The sequence below is a fragment of the Ictidomys tridecemlineatus genome, chromosome 9 (assembly GCF_052094955.1).
Source record: "Ictidomys tridecemlineatus isolate mIctTri1 chromosome 9, mIctTri1.hap1, whole genome shotgun sequence".
Classification (NCBI taxonomy): domain Eukaryota; kingdom Metazoa; phylum Chordata; class Mammalia; order Rodentia; family Sciuridae; genus Ictidomys; species Ictidomys tridecemlineatus.
In genome coordinates, this window is record NC_135485.1 from 107568486 (window position 1) to 107581782 (window position 13297).

The window sequence follows — 13297 nt, forward strand, 5'->3', positions numbered from 1 at the left end:
ACCATTTCCATATGTTTTCCCTTCTCTCTTCCTTTCTCTCCCCCCATTCGTCTTAGTTTACTGTTAGTCTTTTCCTCATGCTCTTCCTTCCTGTTCTATTCTTAGTGGCTCTCTTTATATCAAAGAAGACATTTGACATTTGTTTTTTAGGGCTTGGCTAGCTTCACTTAGTATAATCTGCTCTAATGCCATCCATTTCCCTGCAAATTCTATGATTTTGTCGTTTCTTAGTGCTGCATAATACTCCATTGTGTATAGCTGCCACAATTTTTTTATCCACTCATCTATTGAAGGGCATCTAGGTTGGTTCCACAGTCTAGCTATTGTGAATTGTGCTGCTATAATCATTGATGTGGCCGTATCCGTATAGTGTGCTCTTTTAAGGTCCTCAGGGAATAGTCCAAGAAGGGCAATAGCTGGGTCAAATGGTGGATCCATTCCCAGCTTTCCCAGGAATCTCCATACTGCTTTCCAAATTGGCCTCACCATTTTGCAGTCCCACCAGCAGTGAACAAGTGTGCCCTTTTCCCCACATCCTCGCCAACACTTATTGTTGTTTGACTTCATAATGGCTGCCAATCTTACAGGAGTGAAATGGTATCTTAGGGTGGTTTTGATTTGCATTTCTCTGATTGCTAGAGATGGTGAGCATTTTCTCATGTGCTTGTGGATTGATTGTATGTAACAGAAGTGAGTCTGTATTATGTATTTGGGGAGTTCAAAACCCAATTGAGTCAAATGTATGAAAGATGATATGTCTTGAGCTCTGTAATGTTTTGAACAATCAATAAAAAAAAAAAAAACAAATGGAGCTAGGAAAACTGGAAATCCATATGCAACAAAATGAAATTAAACCCCTATCTCTCACCATGCACAAAACTCAACTCAAAATGGATCAAGGACCTAGTAATAAAACCAGAGACCCTGCATCTAATAGAAGAAAAAGTAGGCCCTAATCTCCATCATGTGGGATTAGGCTCCAACTTACTTAATAATACTCCTTTGGTGCAAGAATGAAAATCAAGAATCAATAAATGGGATGGATTCAAACTAAAAAGTTTCTTCTCAGCAAAAGAAACAATTTGTGAGGTGAATAGAGAGCCTACATCTTGGGAGCAAATTTTTACTCCTCACACATCAGATAGAGCACTGATCTCTAGGGTATATAAAAACTCAAAAAGCTAAGCATCAAAAAAACAAATAACCCAATCAACAAATGGGCCAAGGACCTGAATAGACACTTCTCAGAAGGTGATATGCAATCAATTAACAAATATATGAAAAAATGTTCATCATATCTATCAATTAGAGAAATGCAAATCAAAACTACTCTAAGATTTCATCTCACTCCAGTCAGAATGGCAGCTATTATGAATACAAATAACAATAAGTGTTGTCGAGGATGTGGGGGAAAAGGTACACTCACTCATACATTGCTGGTGGGGCTGCAAATTGGTGCAGGCAATATGGAAAGGAATATGGATATTTCTTGGAAAACTGGGAATGGAACCACCATTTGACCCAGCTATCCCTCTCCTAGGTCTATACCCAAAGGACTTAAAAACAGCATTCTACAGAGACACAGCCACATCAATGTTTATAGCAATACAATTCGCAATAGCTAAACTGTGAAATCAACCTAGTTGCCCTTCAATAGATGAATGGATAAAAAAAAAGTGACATATATACACAATGGAATATTACTCAGCAATAAAAGAGAATAAAATCATGGCAGTTGCAGGTAAAAAAAAAAAAAAAAAAAGACCAGAGGGAAGAAAGGAGCATGAGATAGCCCAGGTGTTAAAAGGTCAAATCTAGGCCTTGTCACAGGACGTCCATCCATAAACACAAGTGCAAAATAATATTTAACAGAACAGAATATAGGTCACTAATAATAGAAAAGATTTTACATTTTTATTTGTATTGAAAAAATATCATACATGGCTATAATTAGCAAGTAGAATTTAGAGCCATTTTTCCATAGCAGGCTCATCTCTGTTGTTAAATGAGGAGAAAGTTCAGGCTTACAGAATCAGAAGAAGAGGATGGTACTTATGTGTATCATTAATTTTTGTTATTAATTTACTATTCTCAAATAAAATTTATAATAATTTCTCAAAATGTTTATTAGCCTCCATACAAATATGTGATTCCAGCAGCATTTCTTCTTGAAATTTTTAAAATATTCCCGTTTCACCAACCTTTCCCCATAGTTACTACCTCCTGGGAACATCTCCATCACAGAAACAAATCAATGGAGCTTTTCACTTTAAAAAATAATGACCCATTACAGCAGACGCCATTTTAATAAGTCTAACCCCTAAAATCCCTCTTTTAAATGATCATCTAACACAGATGCTATATTGCCCTCCGCTTTTCCATAACAAATATTTAGCAACTTCAATGACTCCAACAATGTCTTAGAATAAATAATAAATAAAATTTATTCTTCCTAATTATAGGAAATGTTCAACATACACACAGAAACCTCTATTTGCCTTGCCTTAGAAATAAGCTAGCAGTTACAAAACTGAGAAAGTAGGTAACAGCAAGAGAAATAATTTGTTGAAAAATAGGTAGGCTCAAGTCCATTTCAGAGAAATCAGTTCTAAAATAGACATAACATCGTTTTAATTGTCAGATGTTTACTAAAGAAAGCAATTTATACTAGTTCAAAAGAAATTCACTTTGGTAATTATCCTTTAAGGTACTATGGGTAACAAGTAGGAGACATGTACCTATATTATAAGCTATTATCAAAATACAAGTTTTCAACTTCTGCATATTTTCAACAAATATGGAATGCTTGGAAACACATGACCCCAACACTGTGGGTATGGCAGGAATGCCATCAGACTTAGTGAATGTAAAAAAGGAACAATAAATATGATAGCTACAGAAAGAAACACTAACAGAAATTTCCCATGTCAAAAAACCATGGGAACCAAACCATGGGAAAACAAAAGCTATTGTTTTTATAACAGTGCTGTTACAAACTTTGGAGAAATTTGCTTAAAAAAATTATATCCAACCTGATAAACAATTTTCTTGAGGTAGAGAAAGCACTAAGAAAAAATATATTTTTTTAAAAAATCTAATGAGTGAGCAATCTTTAATTTTGCTTAACAATCTGTTTTCCAGTACTATTTTTAGAATAAAAAATTTGAATTCAGACTCATGAGCCTGTGGTTGAAGAGATTCTAGGTATCAGTCTCCCAGGGTATCAAAAAATGACTTGTGGCAAAAACCAATAAGAAAGTATAAGTATTATGTCTGTAAGAGAACTTACACAGAACTTGTTTTCCTGCAAAATGATAGGAGCTATTCTATCACCACCAAATATCACAAATAAATAAAATCCCAGAGGTTTTTGCTAAAAAGAAAATTCATAAAGCTGCTTTAAAAATGTATATTTTACATATACATATGTATCATTAAAGCTTTCTTAAATCCAAATTTGTTTTCTCTCACACCAAGGCTTATTTATTAATTTACCCTACAGTATTACGTGAGCATTTAATGTCATTCTTGAACTATTTAATGTCTTGCAACTATTTATCATTATATAGTTTTGGCAATTCAAACACTCTACAAATGCTACTAAAATACATTTAAAATGCCAATCTGATTTGAATGTTGCTATGGATATGGTTTGTTCCCCAAAGATTCATGTACCAAAACTTACTACTCAGTGTAGCAATGTTAGGAAGTTGTGAAACCTTTTAGAGCTGGAGCTGTGTGGGAAGTTATTAGGTCTTTGGATACGCTACCCTTGGAAGGAATTAATGTACTTATTGTAAGATACCAGTTAATTTCCACAAGAGTGGATTGTTATAAAAGAGCAAAACTGGCTTGCCTACACTCGCTGGCTTCCTCCCTTACCTCATGATCTCTCTTTTTTCATATATACTCACACCTTTATGCTATTAGCCATATGAGGATCTAGCCAATAGCACAGAGGCTGATCCAAAGGAGTCACCCAATTTAAAATTTTTAGCCCCCCAAACTTGAGCTAATTCAACCTTTTTCTTTATAAAATGCCCAGCCTCAAGTATTATCTTATCACAACAACAAAAAGAAATACTATAGATGTCTAATAAAACATACTTTGTTAAAATTTGTATTTACTGTGGATTTAACACCTTTCTCTGTGAAATAAATGATTTAGCTGTTTTATGTTAGAATAGTAGGAAGACAAGCAATCACTGAGTCTCTCGGTGAGTGAATGTATAAAATTCTGACTCATGTGAACACTTTAACTGTAGACTCTTTATTTTCTGGTTTATGAGTCAAACTGTAATCAAACTTTTACCCAAAAGTTAGAGAACATACCTTATATGGTGGTGATGAGGAAAATACCTCAAAGTATGTGTCATTATGCCTTACAAAACCAAACAGAAGAAGGTGATTAAGCCTCTTTTCTTTCATAGCCACTGAACTATCTAGTTCAAACATAGGGTTTCTGCTAATATTGTTTTAGGAGACTGTATTTCCCATCATTTATAAAAATACCATCTAATTCTACTCTACCAAGTCCTAATAAAATACAAACATGTTTTCTTAAACTGTGATTCACTACTGAGATGCTACTTAACATTTTCATTTTATAGCTAATCCATGTGTCTATACTCTAAGATTAAATATGTTAATATGTGGATATTATTCTACCAAAAATGTAAAAAGTATGATGGTTTGTAAAAAGAAAACATCCACAAACATCTCAAAATCAAATAAATTTGTTACATATAGATAATTCAAGCATTTCTATATAGTTCACTCTATGGACTAGTAAGTCCATAGTAAGGGAAATGGTAATAATAATAAAGTAAGTAGTAACAGGAAACTATAAAGGTTAAAAGCAACTGAGTCTGGGCTGGGATTTTAGCTCAGTGATAGAGCACTTGCCTTGCATGTGTGAGGCACTGGGTTCGAAACTCAGCACCACATGAAAATAAATAAATAAAATAAAGATGGTATCTTTCTTTTATTTTTAACCCCATTAGGATCTGTTCAAACATGAGATGAATCCTCTGAATTTGTATGCAAATTGTATGTAAACATGCATGTATTTTCCATTGAGTGGGATTATAACTTTCCTCAAGCTCTCAAAAGCATCTTTGATCAAAAAAATTTAAGAACTTATGATTTAATGAAACCGTAGAACAGAATTTTTCAAAGTATGGTTCCTAACCACATGTACCAGCATACTTCTACAAGAGAGGGGAAAATCCAGGTCCTTCACAACCACAAACTAAAGATGTTGCAAAACAAAAGCTCCATTAGTATCCAGAAAACTTATGAACTCTCAAAGTAGAATATTTTTAAGGTAGCACAAAATCATGATTTCACAGGCTAATTGCAAATAAGCATAGCTTAAAAAAAGAAAACACAGAAATTTGTGTTTTGAAAACTATAACCTTCACAGCATAAACAAACAGTTAGGAAGGGCCATTCCAATAAGGCACTACCCCCAATTCTGAAAAGAGATATAAGAATAGGCATGGCCCTTTCCCTCAAATACTGTTTTACATTACTTACACTTTTCATGTGTGTGAAAAGCAACATGCACATGTTTCATAAATTAAGGCTCCCCAAACTGTCTGTGTTGAAAGACCAGCTTTCCCTTCAATTTCTCATCTGGCAATTCTTTCGTAAACTTTAATGAATTATTAGGAAAATTAAATTTATATCATCCATATAAAATATCTGCTCCCAAAATTTATTATCAGATACAGTAGATAAAAAAAAATCATTCTGTCAAACTACCCAAAGTTTCTGGATGCTAACTCCCCATTTCTGTATTTACTTTATTTCAAGTTTACCCAATAACTAGGAGTTTACCCAATAACTAGGGAGAGAAGGGGGAAGAGCTGGGGGTGATATTAGTCAAATTATATTATATGCATGTACAAATATGTAAATAACAAATCCCAACATATCTACAACTACAATGCAACCAATAAATAATGTGGGGGCAAAAAGTTCACCCAACAGTGTTGCAGGCCTGAAGACCACACTTGAAGCATGTTCCTTCTTCAAAATGACTTTTATATTTCTCTTTAAATCTACTATGCACTGACTTAAAAATAATACATAATAAACGTCTGAGAAACTACCATTTTAAACTCAGTTATTTTATAAATTAGTTATGATTTAATAAGTCATTTTCCACTTCAGTTTGCTCCTGTATTACATATAAAGTGATGAATAATATTGTACTTTTATTTTGGCACAATTATTTGGTTTTTTTCTCTAGAAATTGTTTGTAAACAGGTATATACATTTGAATTTTTGCTCTATGGCACTAGAGTGCCAATCAGAATATATATAGTCATTCATAATTCCACAAACTGTGTATCAAAGTGCCTACTAACCCATACTCTTGTAACCCATAGTATTACGAAGGACACCTGGGGACAATTCAGCTCAATCACAAAGAAATCCTTTGATCTTGGGCAAGTCAATTACATCTTTGGCCTAATCTGCTCAGTTGTGCAAGATGGTTGGATCAAATGTTTCTAGGGTTCCTTTCAACCTTAATATACAATAAATGCTTACACAGAGTTCACAATTTTTCATGTATCTAAATAGTCATTACCACTAGTATACATTTTCCACTTGGGCACTAAAATTATTATTATTCTCCAATTGCTTCATATATGTTATCGTATTTCCCTATTATAAAAACTATTGAACTGTTTGAAAGAATTCCTATAAATTTGAGAGAATTACTATAAAATGGTTAAAACCAGTTTTGGGTCTAAGATGGGCAAGATAAGATCACTGTGAAACCAATTAAAACAACAAAATAATTAAAATTACAGATGAGCTTACCCATCAATGAACACCCAGAAGTCAAAGTGAAGGTTACTAAAAAGATCTGAGGTTTGATATATTAATCAAATACCCAGAAAAAATATAAATAGCACAACAAGCTAAACAAAGCTTCAGAAATCACTAAGAACGCAGAGACTAGGGAACTAATCCAAATGTGGAAGACAGACAAAAAAAAAAAGTCTAGGATACTATTAAGCAAATAATTTTTTACAAACATATTGTGCATATATTTAGATAGATCTTATTCACTGTTTCCTCTTGTCTCTTCCAGCAAAATCCTAAACCCACATCAAAATTATAAACCCAAAATGTTGGAGTTTCAGAGCTTACTAGAAGAGAACATCTATCTTTTCTACTTTTTCAGACTTCATTTTTGTTTTAGGATGAATTCTTTTAAGGACAAGAATGCTCTTTTCCTTGACAGAAGCTGAGCCCACTGGCATTTATTATTCAATTATGGATGCATTCTCAATATACATTTACTGAGTGATTACATGAAGATTCAGATGCTGATGACTAGTGTGGGAACACATATTCATTCTTTCTATCATTTAACAAATACTTACTATGTGACTACTACATGTCACGCTGCTGTAGGCAGGGTGATGTAGCAGTAAACAAAATTAAGTCCTGGCTCTCAAGAAACTTAAAATTCAATCAGGAGAAAGGGAACACAAAAACAAGTTAAGTATAAAGATGTCAATATCAGATGTAATAAAATATCAGGAAATAAGAAATATTACAAAAGAAAAATAGAGTAGAGAAAGAGTACAAAAAGTGCTAAGCAATGGTATGTTTTAAATTAGGTAGGCCAGGGATGACTTCCTTAAGAAGTAACATCTCAATTGAAACCAGAACAAAGTGAATAGCAGAACGACACAGATAACCACAGTGTTCTAGAAAAAAGGACCAGCAAAATGAAAGGATACTCTGCACTACTACAGAATAATGACAAAAATAAATAAAAGTTATCAAAAACACTAAGACTAGACAACTAATATACCTTGATGGCATGAAGGTATCTCAGAGATAATGACAACTGCTATGAGTACTGATATATGGATTGGAATTTACAAACACAAAAATAGGAGAGAAGTCATGTATTCTAGAATTTTTTAAAAAAAGTGAGAGAATGACATAAAAATAATTTCCATTTCTGTTCCATTTCCAAGGAATGGAATGCAGGTGAGGTTTTCTAGGGATCCCAAAAGTGACAAGGAAACTGGAAGCCCAGAATAATAAAGCTATCAAGTCATACAATGAGGGGCAAGATATGTGGCAATAAACTTCCAAAGAATCAAATTGTATAAGCTATTCCTTACAACAGATTGCTTATACTATACAGCTTCCACGCCCAGATGCCATATTGTTTTTAAGAAATCCATGCCAACTTCTGGTTCCCTTTAGTGCTCTGTCTACTATTGCTTGATCTCCTATTTCTTAGAGAAAATGGGGAAGTCTTCAGATATTCCTGTTCCCAAAAGCATGGCCTCAGATTTCCTCATATATCTTTAAAGACCAAGGCTCCTCAACATTTGATCCAAGCACCACGTTGTTTGTTTTTTGTTGGTTTGTTTGTTTTTTGACATACTGAGGATTGAACCTTTAGAGATGCTCTACTTCTAAGTTATATCTCCCAGCCCTTTTTATTTTCTTGAGACAGAATCTCACCAAGTTTCCCAGGCTGCCCTTAAACTTGAAATCCTCCTACCTCAGCCTCCTGAGTTGCTAAGCAGGCAAGTTTCTGACTCTGTTGAAATCCTTTTCCTTGAAGCTTTCTTTAAATAAAAACTATCATTATTATTCCTTATGGGTCTCCTAAACTTTTCCTTACAGTCCCAGATCCTCATCACCCACCAAATAACCAGCCTGCACAGTTGTCTCTTATCAAATGTTGGTAGGCTGCCTCTAGGACTTTGGTCACAAAGCACTGATTTGTTCTATGTTTTATTTCCCTTTATAGAAATCAAAGAAACAAGCACCAACAGAAACTAGAAATGGAAAGAAGGGTTCTTAGGTGAATCCCACTCTTTTATTTCTTTTAAACTAAGAGCGAAATAATTTGGAGCAATGCTGAATGAGTCTTGTCGGATGCAGTAGTACACCGTGTGTTCCTGGGGTCTGGGTAACAGTGGACTTGGCAGGGGACAGCAGTCAGGGAAAGGCTATTCAGCTGTGTCACTGCTTAAGATTGTGAAAAATCTGCACAGGGGTGGGAGAGAGGCAGTGCAGGTGGCTAAGACTTTGGTTGTCCTGGTACAGCAGGCCTGTGTACTGTTTCATCCTGTTTCCCACTCATTATATTAGCTCTTTGAAAATCAAATCACCTCTGTCCTGAGTAGCCGTGAATAGTCACTCAAATATAAGGATATGATTAAAGCCATTACTGTTAGAGAAAACAAAAATTTACAAATAGAGGTTACAGGTAAATCTAGGATCTATATCAAGATTTCCTTTTATACATCTAAAATATTACTACTACCCCTGTTGATCATTATTAAATGCTAGGAGACCAATTATTTTGCTGTAATCTTAGAAGTCTGAGTGAGAACAGTCTGATGTGGAACTCCATTCTTTCAGCAAATGGTAAATGTATATATTACACATACCAGCACACAAGGTATTTATATGTATAAGTATACATTTGTGGTAGGACAGGGAGTGGGTAACAGAGTTGTGCTTTTTTAACTATTAAAAGTATGCACAATTAATAGATAAAATGTTTGTCTACCACTAACTGAAAATCACTTAATACCAGGCACTGTACTAGACACTTTTCCACTTTCTCTCTCTCTTTTCACATTATATTTCCACATGTAAGATGTCAAGAAATAAATAAATAGCAAGTAAAAAATTATGTTTCTATAAAGTTATGCCCTTCTATTTCACAGTTTAACACTGTGTTTTAACATTTATTCAATACATGTAAACATTGATCAATGTTTACATGTATTAAATGCAAAGAAAACATATCCAAAAAAATCTACATAGCAACTCCTTGGTTAGCTTAGTTATTATTCTTTTGATGGCAATTTTTAAAGCCATTTCCTCAATTTCCAAATATGGTGGAAAAAAGAATATAATATCAAAATATTATTTGAGTTGGAAAACTCTTATTCCAGGAGCAAAAGCCTCTCCCTATTGCATGAGTTCTCTAAGTACACTGTTCATTACTACAGAACTAAAATAGAGACCATCATGTCCTTTCAACATGTTTTTAAAACACTGGGACACTTCATGGACTAGAACTGGTTCTGGCACAAAACCATGAAATTGTAACATAAAATTTCCCTAAGCATTCTCTGAGACATGATAGCAGCTTAAAGCAAGTTTCAAGAGTAAATTTTTAAAAAAATAAATAAACATTGTTCTTGTGTTGTTTTATTTTGATTGGAATAATCAAAGGAGAAAGGAGATATACTACACACTATACTACACCAAAGTCAACTGCAAACAAAATCTTCTCTCTTTTAAGCAACGTAGAAACTAAACAAACAAAAAATCTAGCAAACATAACCCAACTCTAATTCAAATGGAGTTTTCAGTATATTTTCTTCATTCAAAAATTTAAAACAACATTTAGGGATTTGAAATATATGAAACTGCCTTTTCTAACTCTCACATTGAAAACATCATGGTAAGAAATCAACAACACAAGTTCCATTTCTTGGCACTGATTGAATATTTGTTTTCAGCAATGTTTTGTAGACATAGGAGGTGTGCCTATCAACTTGTAGCTATCAAAAAAACAAGGCAGAAAAGAGAATATGTTGGACTATGGAAAAGACCCAGAGTTCTTCATTGACTTGAAGATAATACAAAATTCACCAAGGTAAACAAAATCAAAATCAAGGGGAAACAGCTCAGTTGTAGAGTACTTGCCAAGCATGCACAAGACCCTGGGTTCCAATCTTCAGCACCACCAAAAGGAGAAGGAGAAGAAGGAGGAGAAGGAGGTGGAGAAGGAGGAGGAGGAGGAGGAGGAGAAGGAGAAGGAGAAGGAGAAGGAGAAGGAGAAGGAGAAGGAGAAGGAGAAGGAGAAGGAGAAGGAGAAGAAAGAAGAAAGAAGAAGTACTCAAATTTCGTATAATTTGAAATGTTGGCAAGGAGTTCAGGGAAGCCTGAGAAGGCTATGTTATCCTTATCAGTCACAGTGTGACACTAATTTTTTTTAAATAGTAATATAACCTTAAGATGCACTTAAAAAATAATAACAGCAGCATTATTCATGTTAGGGAAAGTGTTAGTTCCACTGTACTGTGTGTGTGTCAGCAACACATCAACTGCTATGGTCTAAATGTTCATGCTCCTCCCCAAATTCATATTGAAACCTATTTTCCAATGTGCTATTTACGACGGGGCTCTTCAGTAGGTGATTAGGTCATAAGGGCTCCACCCTTACCAATGAGACTAGTGGCCTTATAAACGAAGCACCAAAGAGTTACCTTGCCCTTTTACCATGGGAGGACACAGCACCACCTATGAGGAATGGGCTCTCATGCCAAGACACTGAAAATGCTGGTGCCCAGATCAGGGCTTCCCAGCGTTCAGACTGCAAGCAATAAATTTCTGTTGTCTGTAAATGATCCAGGCTAAAGTATTTTGTTACAGCAATCAGAAAAGAGTAAGACAATAGTAGTACCAAGAAGTGGGGTACTATCTTAATAAATACCTAAAAATGTGGAAGCAGCTTTGGAACTGGGTAATAGCTAGAGGCTGAAAGAATTTGGAGGTACATATCTGAAGACCCCCTACCCTGCTGTGAATGAAAGCTTTAAGGGTGATTCTGGTAAGGACTCAGAAAAGCACAGCTGCAGAGACAGGTTCAGTCTTACTGGAGATCATCTAAATGACCATGAACAGAACACTGGTAGAAAGAGGGAAAGTATAAAACCCTCCCCTATCTTCAGGGCATTTGTACCAAGAGTCTCCGCTAGAGCAATGCCTAGTGGAGCCAAGAGGATTGGGGCCACAGAAGAGCAAAGCCACAGGCATGTGAGTCCTGCCTGGGCAAGCTGCAAGTACCAAACCCAATATGCCCAGTATGTCCAGAAGGCAGCACGTGAATACAGAAATGATTGATTCTCAAGCCTTACGATGTAGTGTTGTTTGCCCTGTTGTATTTTAGACTATTTTGAGACTAGTTATTTCTTTCTTCCTATTTTTCCCTTTGAGAATACGAATGTCTACCCTCTGTGTGTCTATCATATTTTGGAAGCACATGACTTATTTAATTTCAAAGGTCCACAGCTAGAAAGCATTTCCCTCAGATAAATTATACCTTCAGTATCAATCATATTTCATTTAGATAAGATTTTGGGGGGCTGGGGTCATGGCTCAGTGGTAGAGCGCTTGCCTAGCATGTGCGAGGCCTTGGGTTCGATCCTCAGCACCACATAAGAATAAATAAATAAAAATAAAGGTATTGTGTCCAACTACAACTAAAAAATAAATATTAAAAAAAACTGAAGACACAGTATTTAAAAAAAAAAGATTTTGGACTTTAAATTTTTTAGTTGATACTGGAACAAGTTGACTTTGGAGGCGACTGGGATACAATGAACGTATTCTACATGTGGGGACAAGGATTTTGAGAGTCAGTGTGGCTGCTATGAGCTGAATGCTTCTGTTCCCTTTCCTCTTCTATTCCTATGTTGAAACTTAATCTCCAAAATAGTATTAGGAGCTGGGCCTTTAGAAGATGAGTAGATCTGAAGGCTCTAAAGCTCATAAATGGGGACTAGTACCTTTCTTTATAGGAAGCCTGAGGGTGTCTGTTAGTCCCTATGCCCTTCCACTACATGGGGGTTCAGCTAGAAGGTGCCATCTTTGAAGCAGAAAGTAAGTCCTCTCCAGACACAGAATCTGCAAGGGCCTTGATCTTAGTCTTCCCACTCTCCAGACCTGTGAGGAAATTTTTCAGTTGTCTATAATTACCCAGTCTAAGGAACTTTGTCAGTTATTCAGCTGAGACATCAAGAATATTATGTGTAATTTGCTGCCAGAAAAGCAACCACAATGAGAACAGTGAAAAAAAAATCCAGAAATTATATCATACTAGGAATTACTTCAGAAACAGATGGTATGGGAAAGACTGAGTGTACAACATAATGATGAACTAGAATTACTGTGCTTTACACAGGGTTTTACAAAGCAGTGATTTCCACACTGGGCTGATCGAAATCTGTGCTATTATGCAATATATATTTGTTCTTCATCCCTTTTTTCTGGCATACAGCTCCTAAAATCCTTGAAATATCTGAAGTAATATCTTTTGTATGCTAAAGAGATGGCTGGTAGCTCAGGAGCCCCCAAATAGCTTCTGGATGGGAGATGATCGCTGGACACACCAAGGCATGATTAAAGGGTTAGGACTTTCAACCCATACTGTCAACCTCTGGGGGAATGAAAAAGGGCTGAAGTTTCAGTTGACCACCAAAGGTCAAAGACATAATCACTC

At 35.3% G+C, this 13297-nt stretch overlaps 1 protein-coding gene across 13 annotated transcripts in view; it reads right to left on the reverse strand.

Annotated features, from left to right (window-relative positions):
* Positions 1 to 13297, reverse strand: part of Pdlim5 (PDZ and LIM domain 5) — a 207961-nt gene that overhangs the window by 146495 nt on the left and 48169 nt on the right. The gene's annotated exons all lie outside the window — the stretch shown is intronic.